Raw genomic sequence first — 25,677 nt, forward strand, 5'->3', positions numbered from 1 at the left:
TAACAAATCCCTGCTCATTGCCTTTGATTAATCCACATTTTTCTAAATGAAGACTCATCCTGTCCCTCAGAAACTTTTCCAATAATTTTCCCACCACTGATGTTCAGCTGACTGGTCTGTCCTTATTTGGTCTTTCTTTTTAAACAGTGGTACAATGTTAGCTATCCCCCAGTCCTCTGTTGCCACTTCTGTAGCTAGAGAATATGATTGTTAGAGCCTCCATTATTTCTTCAGAAAATACTGGAAAAACTCAGCAGGTCTAACAGCATCTGTGGAAAAAAAGACAGAGCTGACGTTTCGAGTCCGTATGACTCTTCTACAGAGTTTTTCCAGCATTTTCTGTTTCTGTTTCAGATTTCCAGCAACTGCAGTATTTGCTTTTATCTTCGTTATTTCTTCCCTAGGATACATTTCATCTGAGCTTGGGAATTTATCCACTTACAAAAATGTTAAACTCCTTCATATTTCTGTTCCACTATGTTAATTTTATCTAATATTTCACATTCCTCCTCCCTAATTGTAGTGTCTTTATTATCTCTTTCTTTTGTGAAAACAGGTGCAAAGCACTCATTCAGGGAAAACAATAAATGGTAGGATACTGAAAAGTCTAAAGTGCCCACAAGCCCTAAAGATATCAGAACAGGTAGCTAGGCGATTAAGAAGCATAGTGATATTTTGCTTCATTAACTGAGGTGTAGAATATATGAGCAGAGACATTGTGCTAGTTCCATATAAAACACTAGTTAGACCATAGCTATAGTACAGTCTATAGTTCTGGTCTCTGCATTACACGAAGATATGATTGCACTTGAGCGGGTACAGAGGAGCTTTATGAGGATGTTGCCAGGACTGGAAATGAATAAAGAATGGATAGGCTGGGGTTGTTTTCTTTGGAACAGAGAATGATAGATTTAACCGAGGTGTATAAAATTATGAGGGGGCTAGACAGAGTGGATAGGAAGAACCATTTTCCTTTAGCAGAAAGTTCAATAACCAGGGAGCGTTGATTTCAAGCAACCGCTGGGAGATGTAGTGGGGAGTTGAAGAGAATTTGCTTTCATCCAGATTGTGATGGGGGTTTAGAGTTTATTGGCTGAATGGGTAGTAGAGCCAGAAACACTCATCACATTGAAAAAAATTCTTGGATATGCATTTGAAGCATTAAAGGATTATGGACCAAGAGCTGGCAAGTGGGATTAAGCTGGATAGCTCTTTTTAAGCCAGCACAGGAAAAATGGACCAAATGGCCTCCCTTCTGTGCTGTAAATTTCCTATGATTCATTGAATGTTTCGATTAAAATTCCTATAAATTGCAGAGTTTAAAATCTAATTGGATGAGCGAGGAGATGTAAATTATTCACTCGGCAATTTGAGTTAAACAAAAAATAGACAGCAATATGCATCAAACAAAAAATATTGGAGTTCCAATATGTGTTACTGTCTCCAGGCAAGAATTTGTTGTGGACTAACCATCATTAATGTGTTGGCAATTAAAAAGTCAACATGTAAATTTTCTTGGCAGGATTTGGGGCATGGGACTCAGAGAATTGGGAATTGTACAATTGGCATCTAGTCTCTAAAGGCATCCCCCTTGGTGATTTTCTGGTCAGGTTTAATACCCATGTAGGTGGCACTACCACACTGTATGTGAGAGCTTCTTTTTAATATTTACATATTTAACACTTAAACCAGTGCCTAACCTGAGTGCATGCAATTTGATCAAAGCAATTGCTCTGCTTGCCCAGTGTCAAAAGCAGCTCTATCTGCAAAGCAACTTGTGATGGGGCAGAAGCCTGAATACTTTATTCTGTTTTCAGCAACTTCCCTTATGTAATTTTGCATTTTTAGCAACAAATCATGTTGGCTCTGATTCTTGCAGGAATACAGGGAGGACGCATTTGAGGTGAAAAGTGGTTGTGGCATCCAGGAAGGCCCGGAACAGGGAGGCCCTGTACTTATTTGCGCCTTGTCGGTCCACCTCCTGAGCAAGATCCGACAGACTAGTCACTGGGTGGGAGGATTGGGGGCAGGGGGTGGTAATTGTAAGGTGTTTGGGAGGAGGTCCATGATTGGGAGCACTGGTGACATTGAGGTTGAAGATCGGGGCTGGGGGAGGTTGAAGGCTTCCTTGAGGGGCCTGGGCTCTACCTATATGTGATTGGGAGCCCGATCTGAAATTAACTGATGCGGCAAGGGTTTCCTACTGCAGTAATTGTGGTTTTATTTAGTGTGTAATGTACCTTTAAGAATAATACCTGTTAGGGAAGATCACATGATCTGTGTAAATCAATGTGTGAGTAGCGCAGGTTACTTCTGCAGGCAGTGTAGAGTTAGAGTTGAAGTTGAAAGCACACATGTAATTACTGCTGAGTGTATTGTAATCAAACTTAATGTTTCCACTTAAGAAGTTGTCTGCAGATCAACTCTATTACAAATAGGCAGCTCAGCCACCCTACAACAAACTGGCGATAAGGATAAAATAGGATTGAACAGAAGAAATCAAATTAAAAAGAAATCAGCACTGTACCTCACCCAGTGATTGTAAGTAGCAAGCTCTGTTGGAATTGAAGAAGTTATCTTCTCTCAAAATGCCACAATTTGGCAGAATTGATCCTTTTGAACCAGCCACAGACGATTAGTCTCAATACATAGAACGCCTCACATTCTTTTTCAAGCGAATGAGATTACGGGGGAAGAGAAGAAATGAGCGATCCTCTTGTGTACTTGTGGGAGCAAAACCTATTGTTTGATTCAAAGTTTTAAGGCACCCACTGCCCCGAATTCGAAGAATGTTGATGGATTGGTGGGCCTTGTGAAGGGACATTTTCAACCCAAGCCCTCAGTCATGATGCAGAGGTTCAGGTTTATTTCGCAAAATAGATCCATGTATGAGACAGTTGCATGCTACGTGGCAAATGTGAAGCAGCTAATGGAGCATTGTGAGTTCGGTACGACTCTGAATGGCATGTTTGGAGATCATTTAGTGTGAGTTGTGAAAGAGGACACTATTCAGAAAAGTCCGAAGTGAATCTGGATTTCAAGAAGGCACTAGATTTAGCGCTGGCCATGGAAAGCACTGTAAGAGATTCACAAGAAATACAGGGTGCGCAAAATGGCACCACCCTCTACATCAGGCGGGAAAGCTCAGCCGAGAAAGCACGGCTCTGCCGAGAAGCAGGAAACTGCCCCCCTTCCAACCGAAGAATAAAGAAAAAGAACTTAGCAGCAAAATCGAAGAATAATTTTAATCAAGGTGGAAACAAACAGTCTTTTAGCGATTGGCAGTTTAAAAAAATTGAATGCTACTATTGTCACAGAAATGGACATATGATGAGGCAATGCAAGGAAAAATTCAAGCCGGCTTGTAAACAAAAGATGAAACCCAATGAAATCTACAATGTGGAAGAGCCTGAAACAACAAAATTCTGACATTTATTTGTTGTTTAATCTGAAAGTTGGAAAGATAGAACCATTATATATCTCAGTAAAAGTAAATGGCAAACCTATTAAAATTGAACAGGACATGGGAGCTTCCACTACAGTAATTGGGGAACATACCTTCAGACATTTGAATTATGGTGAAACATCAATTAAGTTTGGAACAAACAGTGGCCAAGTTAAAAACTTACACAGAGGTGTCAGCTGTGGCTCAGTTCATAGCACCCTCACCTTTGAATCAGAGGGTTGAGGGTTCACGTCCCACTCCCGGAAACCAAGAACTGTGATTGTACTCGAAAGAGTTGCAATCTGTGACTGTTGATAACTCGAAAGAGTTTAAAAACTTACACAGGTGAAGACATGCAAGTAAAAGACATAAGCAGAGAAACTAGCAATTATGGAAGCCAATCAGCTTCCCGTGACGTCAGTAGCAGGTGAAGGGCCAAGCCTCCTTGAGCGAGATTGGTTAAAGGAGATTAAGTTAAAGTGGTCCAATCTTCCAATTGAGAGCAAGTGGGCTACCAGAGCTACTTAAAAAATATGCCACCATCTTCAAGGACGAACTGGGAAAAATCCAGGGCCTGCAGGCCTAGATTTATTTGGATCCAGAAGCAAATCCTCATTTCATGAAGGCGAGACCGGTGCCATATGCCCTGAGAGAAAAAGTTGACACTGAGCTGAACAGGCTAGAGAAACTGGGCATTTTACAAGCTGTGCAGTTCTCAGGATGGGCAGCACCCATAGTGCCTGTCCTTAAACTCGACCAAAGATTCCGAATTTGTGGGGACTTCAAACTGACGGTTAATAAAGTAGCTAAGCTAGACAGGCACCCCATTCCAAAAATAAAAGACCTGGATGCCAAGCTGGCAGGAGGGACAATGTACACAAAGCTTGACATGAGTCACGCTTATCAACAACTAGAATTGGATAATGCCTCTTGGGAATTTGTCACAAGTAATACCCACAAAGAGTTGTACCAATATACACGATTGCCTTTCAGTGTCTCCTCCACTTGTGCCATCTTTCAGAGAACAACGGAAAGCTTACTGCAGGGACTGCCCCAGGTTGTAGTCTATTTAGACGATGTACTGGTGACAGGATTCACTGAAAAAGAACATTTGGCAAACTTATAAGAAGTCTTAAAACGTTTCTTGCAAGCTGGAGTGGGTATAAAAAAAGAAAAGTGCACGTTCCAAGTGAGGGAGGTAATCTATTTGGGTCACCAGGTAGATTCACAGGAATCTGGTTGAGGAGAAAGCGAGAGCTATAAGAGAGGCACATGCACTAAAGAATGCCTCAGAGCTCAAATCATTTCTAGGAATGATCAACTATTATGGGTGGTTCTTACCCAATTTGTCTACAGTGCTGGCCCCCCCTGCATTCTCTACTCAAAAAGAACCAACTTTAGTTTTGGGAGCCACCCCAGAAAGAAGCTTTCATAAAGGTGAAACAATTGCACACTATTAGTGCATTATCACCAGATGAAAGAATTGGTGCTGAGATACGATGCATCTCCCTACGGAGTGGGAGCAGTGCTCTGTCATCGGATGGATGATGGTACGGAACGGCCAATAGGTTACGTATCAAGAACATTCACCACAGGGGAAAAGGGATACTCACAGATAGAAAAAGAAGGCCTGTCCATCATCTTTGGTGTCAAGAAGTTTCACCAGTATGTACACGGCTGCCATTTTACAATCGTTTCAGTCCACAAACCACTGTTAGGTTTGTTTAGTGAGGAAAAGGCTATACCGCCCAAAGCCTCAGCAAGAATACAACGATGGGCCTTAATTTTGGCAGCATATGAATACACTTTCGTACGTAGGCCTGGCAATCAAATCACAAACGCTGATGCCCTTAATCATTTGCCTTTACAAGAAAGCGATGAGCATGTCCCAGTTCCATAGGAACTTGTTTTACTGTTAAACTTCTTAGATTCCTCGCCAGTACGTGCTCAACGGATCAGAGACTGGACAAGTCGGGACCCAGTCCTATCTCAAGTGCGAGAACAAGTGCTACATGGTCGGCCCCAGAAGCCAGTATCTGATTAAATGAAACCATGCTTTAACAGGAGACATGAAATAACCAGCCAGGATGGCATCTTATTGTGGGGTGCACAAGTGATAGTTCCTCCAAAGGGAAGGGAGCCTCTTTTAGTTGAACTACACTAGGGCCCATCCAGGAATTCCCCAAATGAAGACCATAGCACACAGATATCTATGGTGGCCAGGGATGGATGGCGAAATAGAGAGTATGGTAAAGCACTGTGTGCAATGTCAGCAACTGCAAAAGTTACAGTGACAGCTCCATTACACCCATAGGAGTGGCCAGATAGACCCTGGGTGTGGTTACACATTGGCTGTGTTGGACCTTTCCTGGGAACAATGTTTCTGCACATTTTCAAAGCCCATTCAAAGTGGATACATATGAGGTGAAGTTACTAACATCGGGCACTACAATTGAGAAACTACACCAGAGTTTTGCTATTCACGGACTACCAGAAGTAGTAATTTCGGATAACGACGTGGCATTTATGAGTGCTGAGTTTTAATGGTTAATCAGCCTCAACAGTATCACTCATGTGAAGACTGCACCGTACCACCTTTCCTCAAACGGACTGGCTGAAAGGCCGGATCAAACATTCAAGACAGGCATGAGAAAGTTAACTGGTGATTGCTTGGCAACCAAGCTAACATGCTTTCTTTTTCATTACAGGACTGCCCCTCACACAACAACAGGTGCCACATCTGCAGAGTTATTGTTGAAATGTCAAGTTTAGAGGGGAAGGTAAAAAGGAACTAAGGAGGCCAGAAAACTAGACATGACTGGGATAGTCGTGAGAGTAAGTTTACCGTAGGAGAGCCTATATACGTGAAAAACTTCAGAAAAGGACCAAAGTGGCTGCCGGGTAAAGTAAGTTCAGTGACTGGACCTCTATCTTATCACGTGGTGGAAGGCCGGATCATCCATAAGCATGTGGACCATTTAAGGAAGAGAGTGACAAATCACCGAGATTTGGTTTCACCAGTGACCATGAGCAGGTCTGTGTTTCCTGTTAAAGATGCTCAACCCAGGACTGACATGTCTGATGTTCCTGTAAGAGTTGATACAGAACTGCAAGTGCCCACTAAAGTACCTGATTTTTAGGCAATTCCAGAAAAGGAGGTACCTGAAAAAGAATCTGAAGTTGTGGAGCTGTGACGTTCCACACATACCAGGGAACCATCTGAAAGACTGAATTTGTAAATTCCTTACCCAGCATAAATATTACGTTGTCTTGAAAAATATGTACTTGTAAATACAATATGTACAGCAAAGTTAAAGGGGGAGGAATGTAGTAATTATGGTTTTATTTAGTGTGTAATGTACCTTTAAGAATAATACTTGTTAGGGAAGATCTCATTATCTGTGTAAACCAATGTGTGAGTAGTGCAGGCTACCTCTGCAGGCAGTGTAGAGTTAGAGTTGGAGTTGAAAGCACACGTGTAGTTGCTGCTGAGTATATTGTAAATGAACTTAATGTTTCCACTTAAGGAGTTGTCTGCAGATCAACTCTATTACACATAGACGACTCAGCCACCCTACAACACCTCCCCAACAAAACTCGGAAATTATTGGTACTGGTTCAATTGGTCTTGTATACCTTAAAATGGAACTCCAGTTTGCACCAGTACCAGTCATTTACGAGTTTTACTGTTTTTCCCTTCTGAGTTAGTGCTTGGAAACTTGGCAGTGAAAGGGAGGCAGGAGGTACAGGTAAGTGCCTTTCTTAGCACTTCTTGTGGGAAAGCTGTGTGGCACAAGTTAATTTATTTTGGGCTCCATTTACGCGGTAGAAGCCTGACTTAACCATATTAATGAAGTGTCCTGCCTCTCTATTGGTGGAATGCTTGAGCGTCACAATATCCAACTCTGTTAAAATGGTGGAAGGTACTTGCACATGTGGGGTGATGGATTACATGGATTTTCACATTTTTTTAGCCTTTCTGGTTCTTTCCTGCCCATCATAGGGAGATTTAGTTGTGAAACCAATGAGAATGTTCAGCTGGTAGTGGATCAGACACCCGGTAAACACCCCACCAGTTATACACCCTGTTTGTAATATACCCCACCCATTATACACCCTGCTGGTTATGCACCCCACCCATTATAGACCCTGTCTGCTATATACCCTGCCCATTATACACCCTGTCAATTATACAATCCACCTGTTATACACCCCACCCATTATAGGCCCTGACTGTTATATACTACCTCCATTATACACCCCACCATTTATGCACTTCGCTCGTTTTACATACCAACTGGTATAGATCATGCCCAGTACACATCCCACCCATTATGTACCCCACCTGTTGTACATCCTGCCTGTTATACACCCTGCCATTACCCCACCTGTTATATATCTCGCTAGTTATGCACACCACTCATTGTACATCCCGCTCATTATACATCCCACCAGTTATACACCCTGCCAATTATACACGCCAATTGTTGTACATCCCGCCTGGTATAGATCCCGCCTGTTATCTGTTCCGCCCAGTATACACCCCGCCCAATATATATATCCTGCCCAGTATACACCCTGCCCGATATACCTATCTATTATACATTAGATACATTTTTGAAGGGAAAACGTTTACACGGCATAAAAGAGCAAGAATCTGAAATTAGATGGATAGCTCTATCAAAGGCCCGGTACTGGATCAATGGGCTAAATGGCCTCCTTCTGTGCTGTCTCATTCTAGGATTCTATGAAGTGTATGCATTTCCTTTTCGAAAGTTACTGCTGAATCTGTTTCCATCACCCTTTCAAGACAATGTGTTCCAGAGCAATACAATTCACAGCATAAGAAAAAGCTTCCTCATGTTACCTCTGGTTCTGTTGCCAATCACCTTGAATCTGTGTCCTCTTGTTACTGACCTTTCTGCCACTAGAAATGTTTCTTCTTATTTTTTCTATCAAAACCTGCCATGATCTTGACATCTTTATCAAATCTCCTCTTAACCCTTGCTCTTATGAGAACAACCCCAGCTTCTGCAGTGTTACCACATAACCCCATTCCTTGTGCCTTTCTAGTAAATTTATACCTTGTAAGGCTTTGCGATCCTCCCTGAAGTGTGGTGGCCAGAATTGTATGCAATACTCCAGCCATGGCATAACCAGTGCTTTGTAAAGGTTTGGCATAGCTTTGTATGCCTCTATTAATAGAGCCAAAGATGCTGTATGCCTTTTTAACAGGCCTCTCAACTGGCCCTGCCATATTCAAACATTTCTGCATGTACACTCACCCGGTGTCTCTTTTGTTGCACTATCTTTAAAATAGTACTATTTAGTTAGATTGCCTCTCCTCATTCTTCCTATCAAAATGTATCACTTTACACTTCTCTGTGTTAAATTTTATCTGCCACGTGTCTGCTCATTTCACCACAGGAATGTGAGAACCTCGGAACAGGAGCAGGCCATTTAGCCCCGGCCTGTGTACCGTTCAGTGAGATCACAGCTGATCTCTGACTTAACTCCATGTACCCATCTTTGCCCCATATTTCTTAATATCTTTGGTTAACAAAAATCTATCAATCTCAGTTTGAAAATTAACTATTGACCTAGCATCAGTTACCGCTTGTTGAAGAGAGCTTGTTGGGCGTGTTGAAGTGTTTCCTAACTTCACTCCCAAAAGGCTTGGCTCTATTTTTTAAACAATACTCCCTACTCCTAGACTCCCCAGCCAGCAAAAGTATTTTCTCTCTATCTACCTTATCTGTTTGCCTTAATATCCAGTCTGTCTACATCTTCCCAAAGTCTGTTACTGTGCTCCTCACTGTTTGTTACATTTTCAAGTTTTATTTCTTCTATAAACTTTGAAATTATACCCAAGTCCAAACCAATAATCTAAATCAAATAGAGCAGTAATTTTAATACTGACCCCTGTGGAACACCTATGTAAACTGCCCTCCAGCCTGAAATAGCAGCCATTCACCATTCCTCTCTACCTTCTGTCTTGTCAATGTTGCATCCATGCTGTCACTATCCCTTTAATCCCAAGGGCTTCAGTTTTGCTTAGGTTCAGCTGGAATGAAATTACATTTCTCACTTCTCCATGTTTTTTTTTTAGCTCTATAGAATAAAAAAACAAAGTTAAAAGATCTTTACTTCTCCAACATGTAATCCATGTCTCAGTGGCAGCTCCATAACCTCAGAGTCACCTTCTTTTGCTGCATGTGAAATGTTGTTAGATTACATGGAGAATAAAAAACATGGGACTCCGAAGTAATTTTTTTTAAAGGGGCCAGTCAAATAAACATCATCATGAAATTATACAGGATTAAAGTGTCAGCATTGACTCAGCAGTAGCATTCTTACCCTGAGTTGGAATGGTGTGGGCTCAGTCCCAATCCAGGGGGCCGGGCACATAATCTGGCTGACATTCCAATGCAGTACAGAGAGGAGTACTGACTTTTGGATGAGATATTGAACCGAAGCCTCTAGGTAGAACCATGGAATCATATGAAGGAGGACACTTAATGCATTGTGCCTTTACCAGGTCTTTGAAAGAGCTATCCAATTAGTCCTGCTCCCTTGCTCTTTCCTCATAGCCCTGCAAATGTTCCCTTTTCAAGTATATATCCAATTCCCTTTGGATGTAAGAGATCACAAAATGCTATTTAGAGAGGAGCAGGGATGTTCTCCTTGGCATCTTGACCAATATTTGTCCCTCTGCAATCATCAATAAAAGAGATTATTTGGTCAAATTCTCATTGATGTTGTGGAACCTTACTGTGTACAACTTGATTGATGTGTTTCTCCAGATTACAGCAGTGACTACACTTCAAAAGTATTTCATTTTCTGTAAAGTGCTTTGGGAAGTGCTGAAAGGACCTACTAATGCGCAAGCTCTTCTTTCTTTCCTCAGAAATTGGAACACAAGAAAAATTATTAAGCCTCGCCTGATGGCTCATTTGGTTAACATACAATGCAGCAACTATCACCAAGCAAGCATCCTCTCACAGCACCCTGCATCACTTTGACAAGAACCAGCACAGCTATATGTACCCCAGCAGATGTAGATAGCTGAGTTACGACGTTAATACCAGGTGAATCACAATAGGAACAACTGGCTCAACACAACCTGAAGAAAAGCCTGATTAGAAACTCGGGACCAAGTTGAATGACTTTAGATCATAATCATTTTCTCAGACGGCAACAACTTGGTGATAGCTGCTGCTGGTAACGGGTGCGCAGACCATTTACACCTCCTCTGGACCCATCTTTTGTTTTCTTTCTTGTCCCATTACCACCCATTATTGCTTTGCACCATCGTCCCTTTAGTCATCTGCCTTCTGCCCAATCCATGATTTCTTCCTTTGTGCTTCTCTCCTCTCCATTTTCCTTGGTTTTGCCCTTGCTTAAAAATTCTCAAATTTTTTAACACTTAAAAGTTTCGATGAAATATTGGGGAAAATTTTCTCAGGCAAGGGAAGATGGGTTTTTGTGTTGCAAGGAGTTTCCCATGGGATTGATGTTGGGTTGGGATCCCAATATCACCCTCCACTCTTCCATGTTTCTGCAGTGTAGTACTGAAGGCAAGCAGGGATCCTCCTTGGATCTGTCATTAAGTTATTAAGATAATTAAAAAGCCAATTAAGATCTGTTAAGTGTACTTTATGCACATGACCATATTCCACTGGCTGCTGACATCAACGGCAGTATTTTATGTCCCGTGGACAGGCGCGTGTCCGACCCGATCAGGCGTAAAACAATGTGCGATGACATTGGGCGAGCATCCCAATGTCATCGCATACTCCCGTGATATTTCGGTTGCCGAGTGAGCACCAGAGTTGGCAGTGCGCCCGCTCACAATTAAAAGGCCTATTAAGGCCCTTAATCAATTAATTTAATCCTATTTTTTGCTGCCCTTCCAACCCTATAGCTGGCGGGCCAGCGAATCACCCAGGCGGCCTTTTGATTTTTTAGCAAACCTCATCCACGGGCAGGATGATGTTTCCAAAATTAAATTTAAAAATTAATATAAATTACTGGGGCAGAATTTTTATTCCATTGACGTTATTGTGAGTGAGTCCCACGTCGGGACATTTTTTTTCAGATTTTAAAAATCTTTAATTTTGATTTAAAAATTGTTCAGCTCCCTGAAGCAGCTCCCTGCCTTCAGGGAGCTTTCAGTGACCGCTCCCACCCCGCACATGCGCAGACTTTTGCCAGCCAGCCAAATTGGCCAGCCAGCATGAAATTGTGGTCGGGGACCAATCGCGGGTGGCGGACTGTTTCCCGGCCGCTCCCAGGCTCCCCTGCCACGCCCATTCGATGACCCAAAAATCCTGCCCGAAGTCATTAAGGGTGAGTGTTGTATGTCCTGTGGCTGTGTGATATTTAATTCTGTCACCAGGTAGCTGAGAGGCTCCCATCTCCTCTTCTCCGATGGCCAGACGTGCTGAGGTTCTGCCAGTGCCTCCTCCTCCTCTGCAGCTGTTAATGTGGAGATGGTGGAGGCCCACCTCTGGTTCTTTGTTTCTCCCTAGTGCTTTCTGCTCCCTTTTCCTGCAAGGAGGGAAGGAAGAGACCAATGAGTGAGAGTAAGAAAATGTATTTAATAGATGGACAACATTTGTTGAAGGTCACTGTGAGGGAGAGGCATGACATTGCATTAAGATGAGGATGAGTGTCAGTGGTGGATGGTCAGATGGGGATGTGAGAAAGTACATTAACAGAGAGGCAAGTTAAGTTATAGGGAGAATGATGTGCTGGAGTAGGGAAGGAAGAGTGAGTATGTTGGCATGATATACACATCAGGATGTAGTTGACTGTTCCATTGTACTCACTTTTCCTGTCCTGATTAGGTCACTAAACTTCTTCTGGCACTGTATCCAGGAGTGCAGCACCACACTCCAGCTGCTAACCTCCTCAGCAATCTCCACAACCTTCTTGCTGTTTCAAGCAGGCTATTTCTTTCAGTTAGTGGGGAAGTGTCTCTCCCTGTGAGCCTTAACACACTGCAACATCATATCCAGGTTTGCGCCTATGGACCAAAGGGTAACCTTGCCATGTTGGGGCATCCATTAGTATAGTTGCTTCCTCTGTTCATCTACCTGTGCATTCCCCCATACAATTGAAGGATGTTTAGGTTCACGGACTCCCAGGACACTTGCCCTTTTTGCGGTCTTGTGGAGTCCGTGGACCATGCATATATAGGGTGTTGTAGGCTGCACTCCCTTTTTAGTTATTTAAAAAACCTTCTGTTGCTGTTTTGTTTGCACTTCAGTCCCGCGCTCCTGATCTACGGACACCCGGTGCGGAAGGGGGTCGGGAAGGAGGAGGACCTCCTCGTGAACCTGCTCCTGGGCCTGGCCAGGTTGGCCATTAACAGGTCCAGGCAGCGGGCGATCGAGGGGGGAGTCCCGCCCGATTGTCCCTCTTCCGCGGCTACGTTCGCGGCCGGGTGTCCCTGGAAAGGGAGCACGCGGTGTCTGCCGGCACCATCGAGGCCTTCCGTGCCCGGTGGGCACCGCGGGGACTGGGGTGTTTTGTTGACCCCTTTAATCACATCTTGGTTTGATGTTTGTAAGGTTCCTTTAAAGTTTTTCCTTGATTTTACAGCTGACCTGACTTAGGGGCTGTGCTTGATTTCTCCCTTGTTATTGTTAATTTAGTTAATTGTTTTAACTCTACAAGAGTTACCTGTGCATTCCTTTCAGCTGAAATAGCATCATGCAGGTCATCATCACACCTGCTTGTGCTAATTGGCTGGGTAACCCAGAAACTAGATGAAAATGCAATGGTTGGGTATAAAAAGTTATTGGCAAATGCACTGCATTGATTCCCTATGCACTACTGGACACTGCCCCTGGCATGTCAAAATATTTAAATTCTACCCTTTGTGTGCATTTGTGCGAATAAGGTAGTAACACGCCAAAGTATGGACATTAATTTTGGTTAGCAATAGCAGAGCAAGGTATTGCTGCATGTATTTAGGGATATTTAATTATATACAACTCAGATATTCAGCCATTTGTATCATGCACCCAGCCTTCCAAGATACATTAGTGTTTCAGGGATTACATAACTCAGGGTCAGTACTTGCATCTTGCAATGGTCTTGATCTCCGTCTGTTCTCTCCACGATTAGCTTTCTAGAACATGTAAACAATGACAATAATCTTGGAGAGTCGAGATAAGGGGCCTTCTATTGTAAAATATCACCCAATCAATATGGATGGCTGCTTTAATATGCCAAAGTTAAGCTCAATAATGTTGCCTCTTTTATGTTATCTGTGGACTACTTATTCTCCATGGCTACGGCAAAAACTGTATTTGTCAAGACTGAATGGCCTTGGTCTCAGAAGCAGCATTCTTTCAGTCTTGCCTTATCTGCAAAGATGATGGATTACAAAATGAAACATATTGCCTGTGATGTGTACATTGACTTGCATAATACAATGTTGTTGATCATTTACCAGCTGCTGGGTGATGGAATTTTTATATAGTCACTGCATTGCAGCTAGGGGCCTGGAAGCCTGTATAAGAGCCATCAAAAACCCTTGTTACTTTCACAAAGCCAACCATCTGGTAGAAAAAAACAGAAAATACTTGAACCACTCAGCAGGTGAAACAGCATCTGCGGAGGGAGAAACAGGTTTAATAATTCAAATTGATTACCTTTCATCAGAACTAGAAGATATTAGAGATAAACACTTTGAAGCAAATGGAGAACCAGAGAAGAGGGTGTGGGGAAGGAACAAAAGAGTGCAGGGCAGGAGTGAGGACAAAAATGGAGATGGTGCAACTGACTCTGACGAAATGAAACAGCTCTGACATGCTGCTGTTACTGGTCAGTGGGCAGGGAGGATAGGTGTTGATCTCTTGAGTACAGTTCCAGCCACTGTTTTTACATCCAAGGATAGCAAATTGCCTGAGAGTGTTGATGTCCTCTACATTGGTTAAGAAGGAGCCAGAGTTCTGACTATTGATGTTACTATGTTCAAGATTGTCTTTTTGTTTACCTGAAGCAGATGGCATATCTCTGTAGCTGCCTCTTTGCTAAATATAACTGTCTGGAGGCAGTGGCCATCAGCCATTGTCAGATATGTGTACTTGGTCCTGTAACTGTGATGGATGGTATTGCAAAGGGTTTGGACAGCATTCACTGATTTTGGTGGAGAGTGTTCCAGATTCCCACAGCCCTGTTGTATGAAAAATTACCTCCTGATTTCACTCCTGAATGGCCTGCCTATAATTTTAAGATTGTGCCCCCTCGCTCCAGCATCCCCCAACAGAGGAAATTGCTTCCAGCGCTGCAATCTAATTTGTGTAAATAAATGAAAGAAATGAGATCAACATGGTTTTAGGGGAAATATCCACAGCAAAGTACAAACCTGTTATGTAAAAGGTTTGTCAAGTGTCACAAGGATCAATAAAGCAAACACATGACATTAATATTTAGAAAACTGCATGAAACTGACATTAATATTAGAAACTTTATAACAGAAAATTCATAAAGCATTGAAAGTGTTACTAAAGCAGAGTAATTACATACCGCAGAAAAGAAAGAAACATCAAAAGGAAAGATTTAATTAGTAGTTATAATCATAGAAGCAACCCAAAGGATTTAATAAGGTTGTCATGGATAAAAATACAGACTGACATACCTCAGAGCAACCACATGCCAATATTTGTTTTGTCATGCTCCAATCATTTAAATGTTAATATAGCATCACACCTGCCAGTAAAATGGTTCTGAAAATCAATTGACAGCGTTACAGTATCAAATTCCTTAAGCATGTACTTTGCAGCAGAATGGTAACTAAATGTACCATAATGAAGGCCCAATTATTTCAAAGAAGTGATTAAAAGACCCCACCAGCACAGGAGAACAAAAGGTAAAAGAGTTCTTTTCTGTTATACCCATCGCTGTGGCGAGTCATCATCGGAAAGAGTTCACAGAGCATTTATTTAGTTGACTGTATAGTTTGTTCATTGCATATCTTTTGTGAACAGGACCTCACACTGCATCTATTGTGCTCTGTGCTGTTGCTGCAAAAGAGTAAGTTGAAAAAAGATTCTATATATATATATATAATGACTGGTTAAGAATGGTTAGAGTTTCTGCTGATGCTCATATTGGGCCAGAATTTACTGAAGCCAGAGAATGAATGGCACCCACTGTTAGACTTGCCCTTGCACATTTAATTTCAGAAATTGCCCTGCATGTTTCTGTAAGTGGAAAATAGAAACAACATGGCACCCTCTCCAGGGCATCCGGGACCAATGTGATCAAGGTAAGCAATGTTGTATTTCTTTAACAAATCAAACCAAGGTATTCTGAAATGAACAGTACAGAGTCTGAATCAGGAAATGTCAGCTGGAATATTAATTCATTGTCAAGCAGGTACAGAAAGCAACTAAAGTGAGGGAAAGAAAGATAGATTTGAGAGAGAGAGAAATGAGAAAGAAAAAGTAATCAAAAAATTACTTCACATTTTTAAAAAAAATCTCCCAACAGCAATTAAAAACTGAAGGAATGAGACTCCACAATTGTTAATTTTAAGTGGCGGAGAGGTTGCTTGGCCTAATTAAAATTTATCATGTTGTTAAAAATGGTACATTGAATGAAATGGACAAGCCCTAACTTTCTATGGCAAGTTTATTTAATATTCACCAAAGCAGTACAGGAACTTCATCTCATTCACTGAATTTGAATGATACAGACTGAAAGATGTTGTTTTCGAGAAGCTAATGGAGCAGTGCATCTCTGACAGCAAGTTCAATGTTTCCACATTTAACCATACATCTGTGTTCATCTGAAGCTGCTGTGTAATTTATGCATAAATAACCGTTAGCCTCCCTGTTTGACAAGAAAATTTGGATAGTTCTGTTCATCAATTTTTACATGGCCAGTGATATCATTAGAATTATTTAATTATTTATAACCTTGCCATGTACAAGCAATGTTAAAACAAAACAGCACATTCAGATGACAACAGATTCCCCCATTGGGCCAATTTACACCAGCTTCAATGTCCAAAATTTCTATGATTTCTGGGAAATCATCTGACCAGCAATATTCCAATTCCTCCAGTTCCAGATAGGTCAATTATAATGTCATTACTGAAGTGTCAATTTGAACCCTTTTTGCTCAGTGGAAATTGGTGGTGGCAGCAGTTAAAACCGAGAAGGTTACTTACCCGCTTGGAGCTCGGGCTTTTGCTATTGTGTCCAATATTAACTGCAGGTAGATGAGGGCTTTCACATAAAGAAGAAGGGAGCCTCTTGATATGATGCAAATCAGGGTCCAATTAGGCAAATAAATCGCAACGACATTTTAACCGAGCCCTGAACTAAATGCTGCCTTGGTTTTTTAGACACACAGAAGCAGATCTTCAGCTGTTGGGGAGGATGAAGATGGTCTGCCAGTAAGTCAAAAAGAATTTCTACAGTGGGGCTAGGAGAAACAAGTGTACTCCTCTATCCTGGACTCCCCCTTCCCTCCTTCAAGGCTATCTTGAAGCACCCTTCCTGCCATTTACCTGAAAGCCAGTTGGTGTCAAGTGAAGCACAATCTACCCTGACAGCAGCCCCTCTACATCCAATTCTCACCTGGAGTAGGTGGAAAGTGACTCAGGATGTTAAAAGGGCTGAAAAGTTAAAATTGCTGTGGGCTCCAGTTGTCTTTTGGGTGCAGGGAATTAACCCTCCAGAACAATCTCCCACCAGAAACCCAATCTGAGTTAAAATACAACATTAAGGCATTGAAGATTTGGGATCCAGCCATCCAACATGGACAAGAACTATGAAAGTGTTCTGCTATATTATGAGTAAAAAGGAAAGGAAAGTAAGACTTGCATTCATATAACACCATTCACAACTTCGAGATGTCCCAAAGTGCTTCACAGCCAATGAAATACTTATAACATGTAGCCATTGTTGTAATGTTGACAGTACATTGTGGCTAAGGTGATACAACCCAAGAAATGAATTCTCCTTTACTTAATTTCCCAGAATTTGTTTTTCCTTTTCTTTTCACCCTCTCACTTTCTAACTGTATAGTCAACAAATTATGGTAAAACTGTTGACTAATGGTTCAAGATGATAATGGGAAGGGTACTGTGCCCAATCTGAAAGATAGTATTGTGTTAGCAGAGGTTATGATGCAAAGTTCTATGAGCAGAACAGCAACTTGCATTTATATAGTTTCTTTGACATAGGCGAATGTCCCAAGTTGTTTCACAGTGGTGTTAGAAGAAGAATGCTGTGTGAAGGAGGACAGAATAGGATGTGGGACCAAAAGTTTAGGAAAAAAGGTGGTTTTAAGGAAGTACTTAAAGAAAGTGAGGGAAGTGGAGGGGTGCAGGAGTTTAGGATGGGAATCCCAGACAATGGAACTCAGGCAAGCAGCGTGTCAGTGGCTTTGCCCCAGGGTGATGTTACGTAAGTGCAGTTGCATGATTCACTGGTGAACTTACACGAAGAGGGAGCCGAGTACATATGTCTCCTGTCAGTGCACAGCACCACCTTGACCACCTGTAGTGCCTCCTCATGGCAAAACACAGCAACTAAGCACCCTAGGCCTCAGGCTAAACTGCAAGGGATCTTGGAGGAACCTTGGCCTTCAGAGATGCAATGTACAGGTCCACTAATGCATGGACATGCTCTGGTGTCCATCAACCAGGTCCAAAATATGGGTCAAATAGCACCCACTAGACCCCTGTGGGTCCATCTCAGGCAAGTCAAAGGCACTGGAGTGGAGTTCTATAGATGACTAGTGATCCCTTTAAGCAAGCACCTTCCAGTAACTCCTGCAACTGAGTGGGTTCCACATGTAGGTGTTCCCTCCCTTCCTCTGGATTCAGTCTATAAGGAGAGAGATGCAGATGCTGCTCAAGTCTGTGTCTCCAAATCCTGTCCAGGCAATGCAGTAAAAAAACAAATGGAGAGGACACTTTATCCTTAATAACAAACGGAGAAAACACTTCATCCTTACTATTACCGGTGAGGGGACCAACATGGGATGTAGCAGTTTACAGTTATAAGCCCAGCTCGCTTGGCATTAGCGAGGGACACCACAGTTGCCTTTGACACTGAGAAGTATTATTGCATTCTATTGATCAGTCTCCACCTGCCTCAAGCTGGACAGCCCCCAACCAAGGTCAGGACTATATGTCCTGGCATACATGAGGACTTGCAGTCAACAGACAATGTACGGAAGACGGCAGTGATCGACCGTGAGCTACACAAGCTCTACATTGACAATGCTGCTCTCCAAGGGGCTAGATTGGCCGACACCAGATCAATAGATGAGGCCAATTGTACCTTTTGCTGGCCTGGTAAAAGCGCACTGACCACCATGAACACGGAGTTGCCTTTGCTGCCAACAACAGATTGACACAGATAATTGACACAGAGCCTGCTGCGACTTTTGAACGCCGTATATCTCATTGGATGGAGGTTTCATCACGTCATTTGCGCTCATGCACCAACCTTGTTTGCCAAATGCCAAAGACAAAGATCAATTCCACAACATTCTAAATGATATTCTGGATCATCTGCCACATGGAGAAAGGTTATTTGTCCCGGGGAACTTTAATGCAGGAGTTGGATCGGACAGAATTTCATGGCAAACATACCTCGGTCACCATGGCATTGGCAAGATGAATGAAAATGGACAGTGACTACTGGAACTTTGAGCACAGTGTGGACTTTGCATTCGCAGCATCTTCTGCCAGAGCAGACATCAGAACAAGGTGTCATGGCACCAAGACTTGGCCTCTGGCACCAACTTGACCTGACAATCACTAGAAGACACGATTTGGCCAGCGTTCTTCATGCCTGCACCTATCACATTGCAGATTGTGATGGTGATCACTCACCTGTCAGTAGCCGAGTGAAGGTGTGACAGCAGAAAATACACAAGCCCAAACTCAATCGCATTCCGCGCATCAACATGAGGGACAACGACAAATGTCAGAAGCTCTCAGAAAGTCCCTTCCACTTGAGGGCTCACCAGATAATACTGATGAAGTATGGAAATCTCTGTGGTGAATCATCTACAAAGCTGCAGTAGCCACATTTGGCAAAGGAAGAAAGAGGAACAAACATTGGTTCAAGACCCACCATGCAGAAATGACTCCTGTCATTGAAGCAAACACACAGTTCACCAGGCTTACAACCTGGCTCCTAACCCTAAAGCACATGACAATCTCATGCTAGCCAAGACAGTTGTGCAGAAGACAGCAAGGTACCATGCCAACTGTAGCTTATGTAAAATGAACTGGTTGTTGGTTTAGCATTGCATCAATAGCACACCTTCCATAAAAAGAGGAGAATTCATGTTGTGGAACATGACACATTTTAGTAGCTGGGATACAGAGCAGAAGTTCTCTTACAATCCCTGAATGAAATGACAGATTAAGTAAGTGTGCAAAACTGAAAACTGCGGCAGATGGATTTCAACATAATCAAGTATGAGATCATCCATTTTGGACCAAAAAAACCCCGATAAAACAGGGCATTTTTTTAAATGTTGAAAAGTTAGGAACAGTGAAGGTCCAAAGACGTTTACGAATCATTGTTACACATCATTACAACTTCGGGAGGAATTTTCTGAGCCCGCTGGCAGCGGGCGTGATAGGCGGTGTGCGCGGAAAATATGGCGGGATCCACTTCAAGAAGGCGTAGAGGCAGGTCACAATCCTACACCCAGCCTGCCAATGGCGGGCTACGTTTTCCACCATCGGTCAGCGGAGAGCTAATTATAATACATTAGCATATTATGAAAAGGCCATCCCGCCAGGCTCTTGGAACCCCGCCGTATTGTCTGTCCACGTCGGTGGGAAAGCACCCTGACGTGTTTCACAACAAGCACCTGGCGGCCTTCACTTTGGGGGAATTGAGGTGGGTGAGCAGCAGCGTTCACCACAGCTCACCCATTGTTTACATGCCTCAGGGGCACCGGAGGGCAGGGGAAACTGATGCCTGGCTTCGGAGGCAACTGCTTGAGGGGTGGGAGGTGTCTGGGGGCAAGTGCTGGCCAACCTTGGAGGCGACTGCTGAGGGGGGCTGGAGGGTCAAGTGCTGCCCTGCCACTACATCCTGCGCACAGGCAATCGAGGTGGGGCGCAGGGTAAGTGAGGGAAGTGGCCAGGCATTAGGGGCACCTGTATAAACTGACCACGCCTCTGCAACTGAGATAGATCAGTTGCAGCCACAGTGATATGATTGGGGTCAGGCTCCTAGCCTGCCCGCCCATGCAAGTAACGTGGAGGCACCAAAGGGCCACAAAGCACTGCATACTTTACCTTCCCCCCAACCCCCCTCCCACCCCACCCCCCCACCCCCCACCCCCCCCACCCCCCCCACCCCGGCACAGACTTTGAGTCCACCACCACTTTATTGGACTGTGGAGCAGTTGGACTGCACACATTGTACAGTCTCCTCGCCAATACTGGCCATGTAGCAGTCACTGCTGGAGATGCTCACAGCCCCTTGAAATCTCAGCATCCTAGTTTAGACCAGTGTCCCCCATGTCGCAGGTTGACAGGGCAGCCATGCAGTGCACTCATCTCTGGCCATCCAAGGGGTGACCAGCACTCTCCAGGAAGCGTTAAGGGGCGGTCACACAGGGCCAAGAAAGGTGCTAAGTACACCCTTGCTAACCACATCTCTCTCTCTTTCATTCTGCAGGAGGGCCGCGTCAGGATCATGGATCCTGGTGACCTAGCTGTATGCCTGATGGCCTACAGAGACCATTGAAGACGGAGGAGGGAGGAGAGAGTGACTGAGGAACCTGGCCATGCAAAGGCAGGAGCAACATCCTCATGAAGAAAGGACAGCAGGGGCTCCCACACACGCTGCCCAGGAGTGACAGTGAGCCGTGGCTGGTCTGCGCCTAGTGACACCCAGGATCAAAAGACGCCGCCTGCCATTCTTGCAGATGACTGAGAGCCAGTGTCGCTGACGACTGCACATGTCTAGGGACCTGGTGGCTCACATCTGCCAATTACTGCAGGACTTGGCGCCAAGGGGACTTGGAGGGCATCCACTACCAGTGGCTGTGAAAGTGACCACGGTGCTCAATTTCTATGCCAGTGGCTCCTTTCAGGGCTCCACAGGTGATCTCTGTGGGATTTCACAATTCGCCACCCACAAATGCATCCATGAGGTCATGGATGCCATCTTCTCCATGGCACACAACTTTGTGCATTTTGCCTGGGACTGGGATAACCAGGATGCAAGGGCCATTGGTTTCACCCAGATCTCAGGATTCCCACAGGTGCAGGGTGCGATTGACTGCACTCATGTGGTGCTCAGGTCTCCATCACTACACTCAATGGACTTCATCAACCACAAGGGCTTCCACTCACTGAACGTGCAGCTGGTATGCAACCACCAGAAACGCATCCTGCAGGTATGCCCACGGTTTCCAGGGAATGTACATGACACCTACATCCTGAGTCACTCGCAGATTCCTGCAGTCTTCCAGGGTCCACGGAGGCTGCAAGGTTGGCTCCTTGGGGACTAGGCTGATGACACCCATGCGGCGGCCTCAGACTGCAGCAGAGCGACACTATAATGATGCTCATGCAGCAGCTCAAAGCTTGGTGGAGCAGACCAACCGGATGCTGAAGATGCGGTTCCGGTGCCTGGACCAGTCTGGTGGAGCCCTGCAATACAGTCCACAGAGGGTGTCACGCATCATCGTTGTCTGCTATGCCCTTTAGAGCCTGGCATTGCAACAGGGTGAGGAGCTGGCTGAGGAGGAGATGGAGGAGCTGCAAATCTCCTCCGATGAGGAGGATGCTGATGGGGATGAGGGTGCCGGTTCCCTTGATAGTGACGATGATGGGGATGAGGCTCTCGCTCTGGCTAGACGAGGTAGGCGCACTCAGGAGGCTCTCATAGCTGATAGATTTGTGGAGGATGATGACAACATGCAGTGAGGTATCTCAATAGATCCTCACATCGCAGTTGTGAATGTTTGACTTCAGTCTGGATTATCGCAGTGCCAATACCCTCTGTGAGAATGCTCCTGTCATGAAGATGAAGTGGAGGCCCTAATAGTTGCTCGATCGCGGAAGGATGATGACAACATGTAGTGAGAACATGCCATAGATCTTCACATAGCCTCTGAGAATGTCTGACTCCTGTCTGGCCGAGGGCAGCTCGCTTGTGCTCCATGATCAGGGCCATCTCAGAGATGCAGCCATGAAACTTTAGATGCATCTGATGCTTTTTCTGCCTTCAGCACCTCAGCCCTTCAGGAACTGGTGTACAGCATCACTGTTCGCAAATGCTGGTTTGATGGGGGCCAGCCCCACATTAAAGGTGCTGAGAGCACACAGAGAGAATGAGAGAACTCTGTGGCACCTGCCCACTACATTCTGGCAGCAATGACCAGCACCACCAAGGTGCAGACATCAGTAATGTTTCCAGGGAGTGTGAGGCTGGACCATCACTGTGGAATGAAGGCTACTCAAAGTACAGGGAAGAGGCCCTGGACTGAGACACCTGCCTTTATCTTGTGCAGAAAGGTTTCACATCTGAGTGACAAGGACACTGCTCATCAGAACAAAGAGCCATAGGCAGGGAGACATTCGTTTTTTTTTTAGTTATCCATTCGCGGGATGTGGGCTTCGTTGGCTGGGCCAGCATTTATTGCTCACCCATAGTTGCCTTGAGAAGGTGGTGGCGAGCTGCCTTCTTGAACCACTGCAGTCCATGTGCTGTAGGTACACCCACTGTGCTGTTAGGAAGGGAGTTCCAGAATTTTGACCAGCGACAGTGAAGTGATATATTTCCAAGTCAGGATGGTGAGTGACTTGGTGGGGAGATTGCAGGTAGTGGTGTTCCCATCTATCTGCTGCCCTTGTCCTTCTAGGTGGTAGAGGTCGTGGGTTTGGAAGGCGCTGTATAAGGAGCTTTGGTAAATTCCTGCAGTGCATCTTGTAGATGGTACACACTGCTGTCACTATGCGTCGGTGGTGGTGAGAGTGAATGTTTGTGAATGGGGTGCCAATCAAGCGGGCTGCTTTGTCCTGGATGGTGTCAAGCTTCTTCAGTGTTGTAGGAGCTGTACTCATCCAGGCAATTGGAGAGTATTGCATGACATTTTTTATTTGTGTTTTGTAGATGGTGGACAGGCTTTAGGGAGTCAGGAGGCAAGTTACTCGTTGCAGGATTCCTAGTCTCTGACCTGTTCTTGTAGCCATAGTATTTATATGGCTAGTCCAGTTCAGTTTCTGTCCAGGATGTTGGTAGTGGGTGATTCAGTGATGCCATTGAACATCAAGGGGCGAATGTCTACATCCTCTCTTGTTGAAGATGGTTATTGCCTGGCGGCACGGAGGAGTCCATTCATCCACTTGCGGCACTGGCTGTCCTATTCTGAAGGGCGTTGGTGCTGACCACTGCTGCCACTGCCTCCCAAGCCGGGTTGGTGACATCACTACCCATCCTGCGGCCCAAGTGGGGGTAGAGCACATCTCGGCAGGCCTCCACGGCATCCAGCAGTCGTTCGAGGGACCCGTCATTGAAGCGGGGGGACTGCAGTCTTTTTGCCTTTGCAGGCCATGTCTCCTAGGCAGCGGTAGTGAGCTGGTAGTGATGAGCGCTTTGCAGCCGGGTGCCTTTTAATGATGGCAACCGGCATGATGCAACAGCGGGTGAATGAGTGCCCGCCCGCCATGGAAATGGCGTGTTTTGCGGGAGTGAATGTATAATGAGGCGGGCTCGGGAAAGTACGGCATGAAAACCCGCCATTTTCATCAGCGAGTAGGACTCCATTTTACCCGCCCACTACCGCACCTAGTGCAAATCTGGGAAAATTCTGCCCTTCATCTGTGGCACTTGTGACAGTCTTTGTATTTCCAGAATCGGTTGTTCAGCCCTGAGAAGAAATGCAGCAGTTGATTTTATCTGACCTCACCAAAGTTCTGAGGCTGCATTCCCATCATTTCTGTTAGATGGGAAGGATGCCAAACCAATCAGAACCCAGGAGGCTGAAGGCACAGCAATCAACAGTGGGTCACAGCAGAGTGGAGATAGCAAGTTGGATTCGGAGGAATGGAATCCTTTGAGGGGGTTGGGGTGGGTGATGTTTGCTGGACTGAAGAAGGGGGCATTTATAGAAGGCCATGGAGAGATTTAGACACAAGGATAAAATTTTGAATCTTAAGACATCAGTGCACCAGTGCAGGAGAGATGTGCAAATAGCGTGCTGCAAGATGGGGTACAATTCCAGTGAATTGCATGGCCTGAAGAAACTACTAAACAGGAAATATGGAACATGTTTGATTCTAATAACTTGAAGCATTAACTCATGGTCAATAGTACATTGCAAAAGCAAATACTGCGAATGTGGAAATCTAAAATAAAAATAGGATAATTCTAGAAACACTCAGCAGATCAGGTAGCATCTGTGGAGAGAGAAAGAGAGTTAGTGTCTCTGGTTGGTGATGAGTTCTCATCAGAACTGGACATGGAGACTGAGGACAAAGAAGTCAGAATGGGAGTTGAATGGAGAATTAAAATGACAAGTGGCTGGAAGATTTGGCTCATACTTGTGGACTGAACAGAAGTGTTCAGCAAAGCAATAGTAATTTGTCTGATTTTGAATTGTTTTAATTGCTCCATTATACACAAAGGGAAGTCCCTTCACATGTTTTGTGAAGGTATTTCTTTGCCTTAGGCAACTATCTGGGGGTAGATATTTGTCCTGGGTAATGGCACAAAACAGGTGATATTGGATCAGCCATCCATTCCACACAGTAGCCGATATTTAATTCATTGACTGTAATGAAAATTAATGTCAGGTAGTGTGTATAATGGGTGGCTGATCTGATACCACTGGTTTTACACCATCACCCAAGATGGATTTATAATACAAAAACAAAAATAACTGGAAAAACTCAGCAGGTCTGGCAGCATCTGTGGAGAGGAGCACAACTGACGTTTCGAGTCTGAATGAAGTCATTCGGACTCGAAACGTCAACTGTGCTCCTCTCCACAGATGCTGCCAGACCTGCTGAGTTTTTCCAGGTATTTTTGTTTTTGTTTTGGATTTCCAGCATCTGCAGTTTTTAGCTTTTATCTATGGATTTCTAACCCCTAGACTTTTGCAGCCATCTCTAACACTTCATCTAAACTTGACGATGAGAAGCTATTCCCCCAAGAGAATCTAATCGTGGTCTTATATTCTATTCAACCATGTTTTGAGATAGGCTTCTATTCTAT

Source organism: Cetorhinus maximus, chromosome 20 (genome assembly GCF_964194155.1).
Source record: "Cetorhinus maximus chromosome 20, sCetMax3.hap1.1, whole genome shotgun sequence".
Lineage (NCBI taxonomy): Eukaryota > Metazoa > Chordata > Chondrichthyes > Lamniformes > Cetorhinidae > Cetorhinus > Cetorhinus maximus.